Consider the following 8,631-nt stretch of genomic DNA (forward strand, 5'->3'; position numbering starts at 1 on the left):
TTCTGAGCCAATATGGCATTCAGAGCATCAATTTCAAGAACTCCCTTCCTCTCAGGCGTCCCATTATTCACAAAATTCCTCTCAGAAGTGTACATGAACTGGTTATTTGCAACCATGTCAATAAGTTCTTGAGCCTCTGCAGGCATTTTCTTTAGGTGAATGAATCCACATGCAGAATGGTCCAGTGACATCTTAGAGAACTCAGATAGACCATAATAGAATATATCTATCATGGTCCATTCTGAAAACATGTCAGAATGACATCTTTTGGTCATCTGCTTGTATCTTTCCCAAGCTTCATAGAGGGATTCATTATCTTTTTGTTTAAAGGTTTGAACATCCACTCTAAGCTTTCTCAACTTTTGAGGAGGAAATAACTTAGCCAAGAAGGTCGTGACCAGCTTATCCCAGGAGTCCAGGCTATCTTTAGGTTGAGAGTCTAACCATGTTCAAGCTCTGTCTCTTACAGCAAAAGGGAAAAGCATGATCCTGCAGACTTCAGGATCTACTCCATTAGTCTTAACAGTCTCATAGATCTGCAAGAACTCAGTTAAGGACTGGTAGGGATCTTCTGATGGAAGTCCATGAAACTTGCAGTTCTGTTGCATTAGAGCAACTAATTGAGGTTTCAGCTCAAAATTATTTGCTTCAATGGCAAGAATTGAGATGCTTCTTCCATCAAACTTGGACGTAGGTGCAGTATAATCACCAAGCATCATTTTTGCATTATTGTTGTTGGGTTCGGCTGCCATTTCCTTTTCTTGTTCGAAAATTTCAGCAAGGTTATCTCTGGATTGTTGTAATTTAGCTTCTCTTAGTTTCCTCTTCAGAGTCCTTTCAGGTTCTGGATCAACTTCAACAAGAATGCCTTTTTCCTTGTTCCTGCTCATATGAAAGAGAAGAGAACAGAAAAAGAAGAGGAATCCTCTATGTCACTGTAAAGAGGTTCCTTATTGTTAGTAGAAGAAGAAAGGGAATAAAGAAAGGAGAATCCAAACACAAGGGTGAGGATAGGGGCAGTGATTTGAGATGAAGAGAAGTGTTAGTAAATGAATGAATAAATAGAATAAGATGAGAAAGAAGTTTTCGAAAATAATTTTTGAAAAGGAGTTAATGATTTTCGAAAATTAAGATAAGAAATAAAATTAAAATTAAAATTTAAAACAATTAATTAATTAAAAAGAATTTTTGAAAAAGAGGGAGGTATTTTCGAAAATTAGAGAGGCAAGAGTAGTTAGGTGGTTTTGAAAAAGATAAGAAACAAACAAAAAGTCAAATAGTTAGTTGAAAAAGATTTGAAAATTAATTTTGAAAAGATAAGAAGATAAGAAGTTAGAAAAGATATTTTAAAATCAAATTTTTGAAAAAGATATGATATAAAATATATGATAACAAGATATGATTAAAAAGATTCAATTTTTAAAATTAAAATTGATTACTTGACTAACAAGAAACTAAAAGATATGATTCTAGAATTTAAATGTTGAACCTTTCTTAATAAGAAAGTAACAAACTTCTAATTTTTGAATCAATCATATTAATTGTTAGCATAATTTTTGAAAATAAAGATAAAATTAAGAAAAAGATTTTTGAAAAATAATTTAAAAAAATAAATTTCGAAAATTAATAAAAAAATGAAAAAGATTTGATTTCTGAAAAAGTTTTGAAAAGATAAGATTTTTGAAATTTGAAAATTTGACTTGACTTACAAGAAACAACGAATTTAAAATTTTTTGACTAAGTCAACCCAAATTTTCAAAATTTTGAGAGAAAAAAGGAAAAAGATTTTTTTTGATTTTTGAATTTTTAATTATGAAAGAGAAAAACATAAAAAAATGACTCACAACATGAAAATTATGAATCAAAACACATGATGCATGCAAGAACATTATGAATGTCAAGATGAACACCAAGAACACTTTGAAGATCATGATGAATATCAAGAACATATTTTTGAAAAAATTTTTATGTAAAAAAAACATGCAAGACACCAAACTTAGAAATTTGCAATGCTTAGACACTATGAAAGTACAAATGCATATGAAAAATAACAAAGAACACAAAACAAGAAATTATCAAGATCAAACAAGTAGACTTACCAAGAATAACTTGAAGATCATGAAGAACACTATGAATGCATAAATTTTTCGAAAAATGCAAGAACAATATGAATATGCAATTGACACCAAACTTAAAACATGACACAAGACTCAAACAAGAAACACAACAATATTTTTTATTTTTATAATTTTATTTTATATTTTTCGAAAAACATATAGGAAAAAGAAAGTAATGAATCCAAAGTCCTCAATCAAAATCCTATGAATTAAACATGGCTTAATAGCCAGCCAAGCTAAAACATGTTATATGAAACTCTAGAATTCATTCTTGAAAACTCTGAAAATTTTCGAAAATAGGTGATAAATTTTTTGAAAGATTTTTGAAAAACTTCTTTTTTTCGAGAATAAAACAAAAAGAAAATTACCTAATCTGAGCAACAAGAAAAACAGTCAGTTGTCCAAACTCGAACAATCCCCGGCAACGGCGCCAAAAACTTGGTGCACGAAATTGTGATCTCTTATAATGGCATTCAACTTGGTGTGCGCATTTACTAACTCAGCACTTTCTTCATAACCTCGCACAACTAACCAGCAAGTGCATTGGGTCGTCCAAGAAATAAACCTTACGTGAGTAAGGGTCGATCCCACGAAAATTGTTGGTATGAAGCAAGCTATGGTCATCTTGTAAATCTCAGTCAGTTGGGTAATAAATGGTTATGGAGTTTTCGAATAATAATAATAATAATAGATAAACAAAAAATAAAGATAGAAATACTTATGTTGATCATCGATGAGAATTTCAGATAGGCGTATGAAGATGTTGTGCTCCTTCTGAATCTCTGCTTTCCTACTGCCTTCATCCAATTCTTCTTACTCCTTTCCATGGCAAGCTGTATGTAGGGCATCACCGTTGTCAATGGCTACATCCCATCCTCTCAGTGAAAAAGGTCCAAATGCTCTGTCACGGCACGGTTAATCATCTGTCGGTTCTCGATCATGTCGGAGTAGAATCCCTTGATTCTTTTGCATTTGTCATCACGCCCAACAATCGTGAGTTTGAAGCTCGTTACAGTCATTCAATCCCGGAATCCTACTCGGAATACCACAGACAAGGTTTAGACTTTCCGGATTCTCATGAATGCTGCCATCAATTCTAGCTTATACCACGAAGACTCTGATCTCACGGAATGGAAGGCTCGGTTGTCAGGCGAGGGCAACCATGCATCGTGCATCAGGAATCCAAGAGATACACACTCTAGCTTTCGCTTGTAGAACGGAAGTGGTTGTCAGGCACGCGTTCATAGGGACGGATGATGATGAGTGTCACGGATCATCACATCCATCAGATTGAAGTACGAGTAATATCTTAGAACAGAAATAAGATTGAATTTGAATAAAAGATAGTAGTAATTGCATTAAAACTCGAGGTGCAGCAGAGCTCCACACCCTTAATCTATGGTGTGTAGAAACTCCACCGTTGAAAATACATAAGTGATGAAGGTTCAGGCATGGCCGAATGGCCAGCCCCCCAAAACGTGATCAATAGTCTCCTAAGATGAATAATGGAATAAAACCGAGACCAAAGATGTAACGTGGTCAAAAGACGTCTAATACAATAGTAAAATATCCTATTTATACTAGACTAGCTACTAGGGTTTACAGAAGTAAGTAATTGATGCAGAAATCCACTTCCGGGGCCGACTTGGTGTGTGCTTGGGCTGAGCTTGAGCTTTACACGTGCAAAGGCTTCTTTTGGAGTTGAACGCCAAGTTGTAACGTGTTTTTGGCGTTCAACTCTGGTTCGTGACGTGTTTCTGGCGTTTGACTCTAGAATGCAGCATAGATCTGGCATTGAGCGCCAGTTTACATCATCAAATCTCGAATAAAGTATGGACTATTATATATCGCTGGAAAGATCTAGATGTCTACTTTCCAACACCGTTGAGAAAGCGCCATTTGGAGTTTTTTAGCTTCAGAAAATTTATTTCGAGTGCAGGGAGGTCAGAATCCAATAGCATCAGCAGTCCTTTGTCAGCCTTTTATCAGAGTTTTGCTCAGGTCCCTCAATTTCAGCCAGAAAATATCTGAAATCATAGAAAAATACACAAACTCATAGTGAAGTCCAAAAATATGAATTTAGCATAAAAACTAATGAAAATATCCCTAAAAGTAGCTAGATCCTACTAAAAACTACCTAAAAACAATGCCAAAAAGCGTATAAATTATCCGCTCATCACAAGTCATCAGACAGTCATTGCAATGGCTCACAAATTCTCTAGAATCCTTGAAGATAGAGGGCTAGTAAAATCCACTTTGGAGGACCTTTGCAGTAGTCCTTTCGGCTCTAGATTGGCCACCATAATTCTAATTATGACAATGCCATAATATGTCCTTCATTTTAACATCTGGCACACACCTTCTAATCATCCCATTCGGGCATCTTTTGAATAGGAAGGGCTCATCCCAAAAGAATAACTTAGCATCGTGTAACAACTTCTTGACTTGTTGCTTTGTGTACTCTTGTGGGATACTCCTTCATGCTTTGTAGTTGGCCATGTCTACAAACCAAGGAGTTTGTTGAATTTGCAAGTGGTGTTCATCTGGAAAATTTTCATTCACTGGTTGAGAGGTGTCTTGACTTGTCCCTTGTGGTAGCCTTGATAAGTGGTCAGCAACTTGATTCTCGCTCCCTTTTCTGTCTTTTATCTCAATGTAAAACTCTTGTAGGAGTAGTATCCATCTAATTAACCTTGGTTTTGCATCCTGTTTTGACATTAGATACTTAAGAGCTGCATGATCAGTGTAAACTAAAATTTTTGATCCAAGCAAATATTGTCTGAATTTGTCAAATGCATATACCACGGCTAATAATTCCTTTTTTGTTGTGGTATAATTCTTTTGGGCTTCATTCAATACCTTGCTTGTATAGTAGATGACATGATGCTTATTGTCCTTCCTTTGCCCCAACACAGCACCAATTGCAAGATCACTTGCATCACACATGAGTTCAAAAGGCAATTCCAAATTTGGGGGTGTGATAATTGGTGCTGTGATGAGCTTAGCTTTTAGAATCTCAAAGGCATGCTTACATTCATCATCAAAACAGAAAGGGTTGTTCATCACCAGCAAATTACTTAGTGGTTTTGTTATTTTGGAAAAATCTTTGATGAATCTTCTATAAAATCCAGCATGCCCCAAGAAGCTTCTAACAACTTTCACATTAGTTGGTACAGAACGCTTTTCTATAATTTTTACTTTTGCCTTGTCAACCTCTATACCCTTTCTTGAAATTTTGTGGCCAAGAACAATTCCTTCGGGTACCATGAAATGGCATTTTTTCTAGTTTAAAACCAAATTGGTTTCTTGGCACCTTTTCAAGACTAGGGTAAGATGGTGTAAGCAAGCATTGAAAGAGTCCCTAAAAATAGAGAAATCATCCATGAAAACTTCAATAAATTTTTCTACCATATCTGAGAAGATTGATAGCATGCATCTTTGAAAGGTAGCTGGGGCATTGCATAATCCGAATGGCATTCTTCTATATGCAAAGACTCCAAATGGGCAAGTGAAGGAGGTTTTCTCTTGGTCCATGGCATCAACCACTATTTGATTGTAACCAGAATATCCATCAAGAAAACAATAGTAGGCATGACCAACTAGTCTTTCAAGCATTTGGTCAATAAAAGGGAGAGGAAAGTGATCATTGCGTGTGGCATCATTCAGCCTCCTATAATTAATGCACATCCTCCACCCTGTCACGGTTCTTGTTGGAATGAGTTCATTCTTTTCATTGACAATGAAAGTCATGCTACCTTTCTTGGGTACCACTTGAACTGGACTAACCCATGGGCTGTCAGAGATGGGAAAAATGATCCCAGCCTTACATAGTTTCATCACTTTTTTTTGAACAACTTCCTTCATTGTAGGATTTAGTCTCCTAATAATGAGAGAATTATACCAATTTGAAATTAAAAATATTTCTGTTGTAAGTATAGTCTGAACTGGTAATGAATCTTCTCAATCAAATTTAACTCAAAAGGATAGTCACAAATCAAAGCAAATATAAACCGAGAGTATTTAGACTCCCGGGTCGTTCTCCCCAGAAACTAGTGACAACGAGTGCATACAATTTTGGTTGTGAGAAGTAAAGGGGGTTTTCAATGATTGAAAGCAATAAAATAAGGAATTAAAGAACAAGACAACATTTGCAATTAATAAACTAATGAAAGAACAAAAGAACTATGTATGTAATATGAACAAGTAAAGCATCAAAGTGATGGAAAGATGGTTTAAAACATAAATGAAACCTTGACTTGGGATGAGTTATGGAATTCCTTCCTTACCATAACCATAACTATGATAATTATGATGGATAATCTCACTAAGTCAACCCTTAACATCGAAGGATAAGTTAAGTGAGCATAGTTGTTATTAATCCACAAGTCCTAACTAACTTACTAAATTAATTTGGTAAAAAGCTAGTGTTAGTAAAAACAATAACAACTAACAACCCAAGAATTATCACTAAATGTTGGACATTATGGCTCTAGTAATTCATAAACTCATTTTTCCCAAAGCCAATGGGTGGAAATTACCCTATAATCAAAATTGGCATTTCATCAAACACATAGAGGGCATAATCATAAAACATGGAAAAATTGTTAAATTAATGAAAGCTATGAACCATAAATGATCAAAAGTAATAAAAACAACTCAACAAACATATAACAGCCATCAAACATCAAATTAAATAACTAGAAATCCAAGATTGCAAAGCAAAGTAAATATTGACAAGAGAAATGGAAATATAAGAAAGTCTAGAACAAGTAATGTAATTGAAAGAGACAATTAAAGAAATACTCACAATGTAAATTGCAAAATCCAAAAGCAAGACTTAAAGTATAAAATGCTACAAACCCTAATTAAAACCCTAAGAGAGAATTTTCTAATCTACAGTACTCCTACTCCTACTATGTGTTTTTCCTATGCTAAGATGGCTCCCTTTGATATGTGTTGTTGCTCTTTCATATAGCCCTTCATTTCAGCCTCCAAGCCTTCAAAAATGGGCAAAGAAAGCCCCGAAATCGTGAGTCACGTGCATTTTTAATGGAGGCATGCACTGGTATCTGTGTGGATGCATAGGCTGTGCATGGGCACAGATGGTGATTTTCCTCCTGTGCGTGGGCACAGGTCCTAATTTCCATTCTGCCCTGAGCATGGGCACAGGTCCTGATTTTAACCCCTGTGTGTGGGCACAGAAGGTGTGCGGACGCACAGGTCTTGATTTTGATCGCTGTGCGTGGGCACAGAAGGTGTGCGTGAGCATAGGCTGAGATGCTTTTCTCCTTTTTTTTCCTCATGTTTTCTCCTTTTTTGCACGCTTTCTTCCACTTCTACCAACATATTCTTGCCTCTAGGACCTGAAATCATTCAACAAACATATCACGGCATCGAATGGAATAAAAGTGGGATTAAATTACTCAATTTAAGCACAAAAATGCATGTTTTCACATTTAGGCTCAATTTAGGGATCAAACACAAAAGTATGCTATTATGGTGCTTAAGTGTAGGTTTATGTGATGAAATCCACTCAAATCAAGATAAAATATATCGGAAAATACGGACTCATCAATTCCCCCACACTTAAATAATAGCATGTCCTCATGCTAAACCAACAAGGAGAATGATCAAAAGTGAAACAACTTATTGAATGCAACTACCTATGTGCATGCAAGTATGTATATATTATATATATATCTATCTATCTATAATGTCCTATTTATTTGGTGAAAGCAACAATCAAATCCCAAGCAAGTGTATAGACATATAGGCGTAGGCAAAGAAATAACTTAATACAATTAAAAATCTAAAGAATTGATTTACTCATCAAAAATGAAGCAACTTGCAAGAATACATGATAAGAAGTATGAAAACATAGAGTTGAGTGATCGAACCCTCACTAGGTGTGTATGCACTCTCAATGCTCTGTGTTTAGGGTTTAATCACTCAAGTCTCTTCTAATCATGCTTTCAAGGAATTGCTTTTCATCTAACAATCAACAAGTATTTGATGTATGTATGCAAGTATCATGAGGTCTTTTAGAAGGTTGTAATGGGGTTGGGGTAAGGGTAGGATGAGTACATGGCTAAGTGGACTAAAGGATTGAATCTTTGATTAGCTCAAGTATCCAACTCAACGTATATCAATCAACCTAAAAAAAAATTGCATTCTAACCACCCATTACTTCTTTTCACACACATTCATGCCTTAGTTTCTATTCAAAACACATATGCATTCTTTATTCATTTTTTTCTTTTCTTTTTCTTTGGGGTAAACTTTGTCCCATCTTATTATTTTTCCATATATTGTTTTTTTTTCTATTTCTTTTTCTAGGACAAATGCATATGGTTAAAGCAAATTGATACATAAATGTGCACTCATTTCCCAATTTTTTTTTCTTTTTCAAAACAAACTTTTTCATTCACCACCAATGTTTCCCAAAAGTTCTCCCACACTTAAATGAAACACACACTTCAACCTAAGCTAATCAAAGATGCAATTCAAGGTTATT

The 8,631-nt window shown here is 35.0% G+C and overlaps 1 non-coding gene across 1 annotated transcript; it reads left to right on the top strand.

Moving 5' to 3' along the window:
• Positions 1-249: 249 nt before the first annotated feature.
• Positions 250-353, top strand: LOC112712698 (small nucleolar RNA R71). Its single transcript, XR_003157887.1, has one exon. It is a non-coding gene; the product is annotated as a small nucleolar RNA R71 (small nucleolar RNA).
• The last annotated feature ends 8,278 nt before the right edge of the window (positions 354-8,631 follow it).

The sequence above is a fragment of the Arachis hypogaea genome, chromosome 1, assembly GCF_003086295.3.
Source record: "Arachis hypogaea cultivar Tifrunner chromosome 1, arahy.Tifrunner.gnm2.J5K5, whole genome shotgun sequence".
Lineage (NCBI taxonomy): Eukaryota > Viridiplantae > Streptophyta > Magnoliopsida > Fabales > Fabaceae > Arachis > Arachis hypogaea.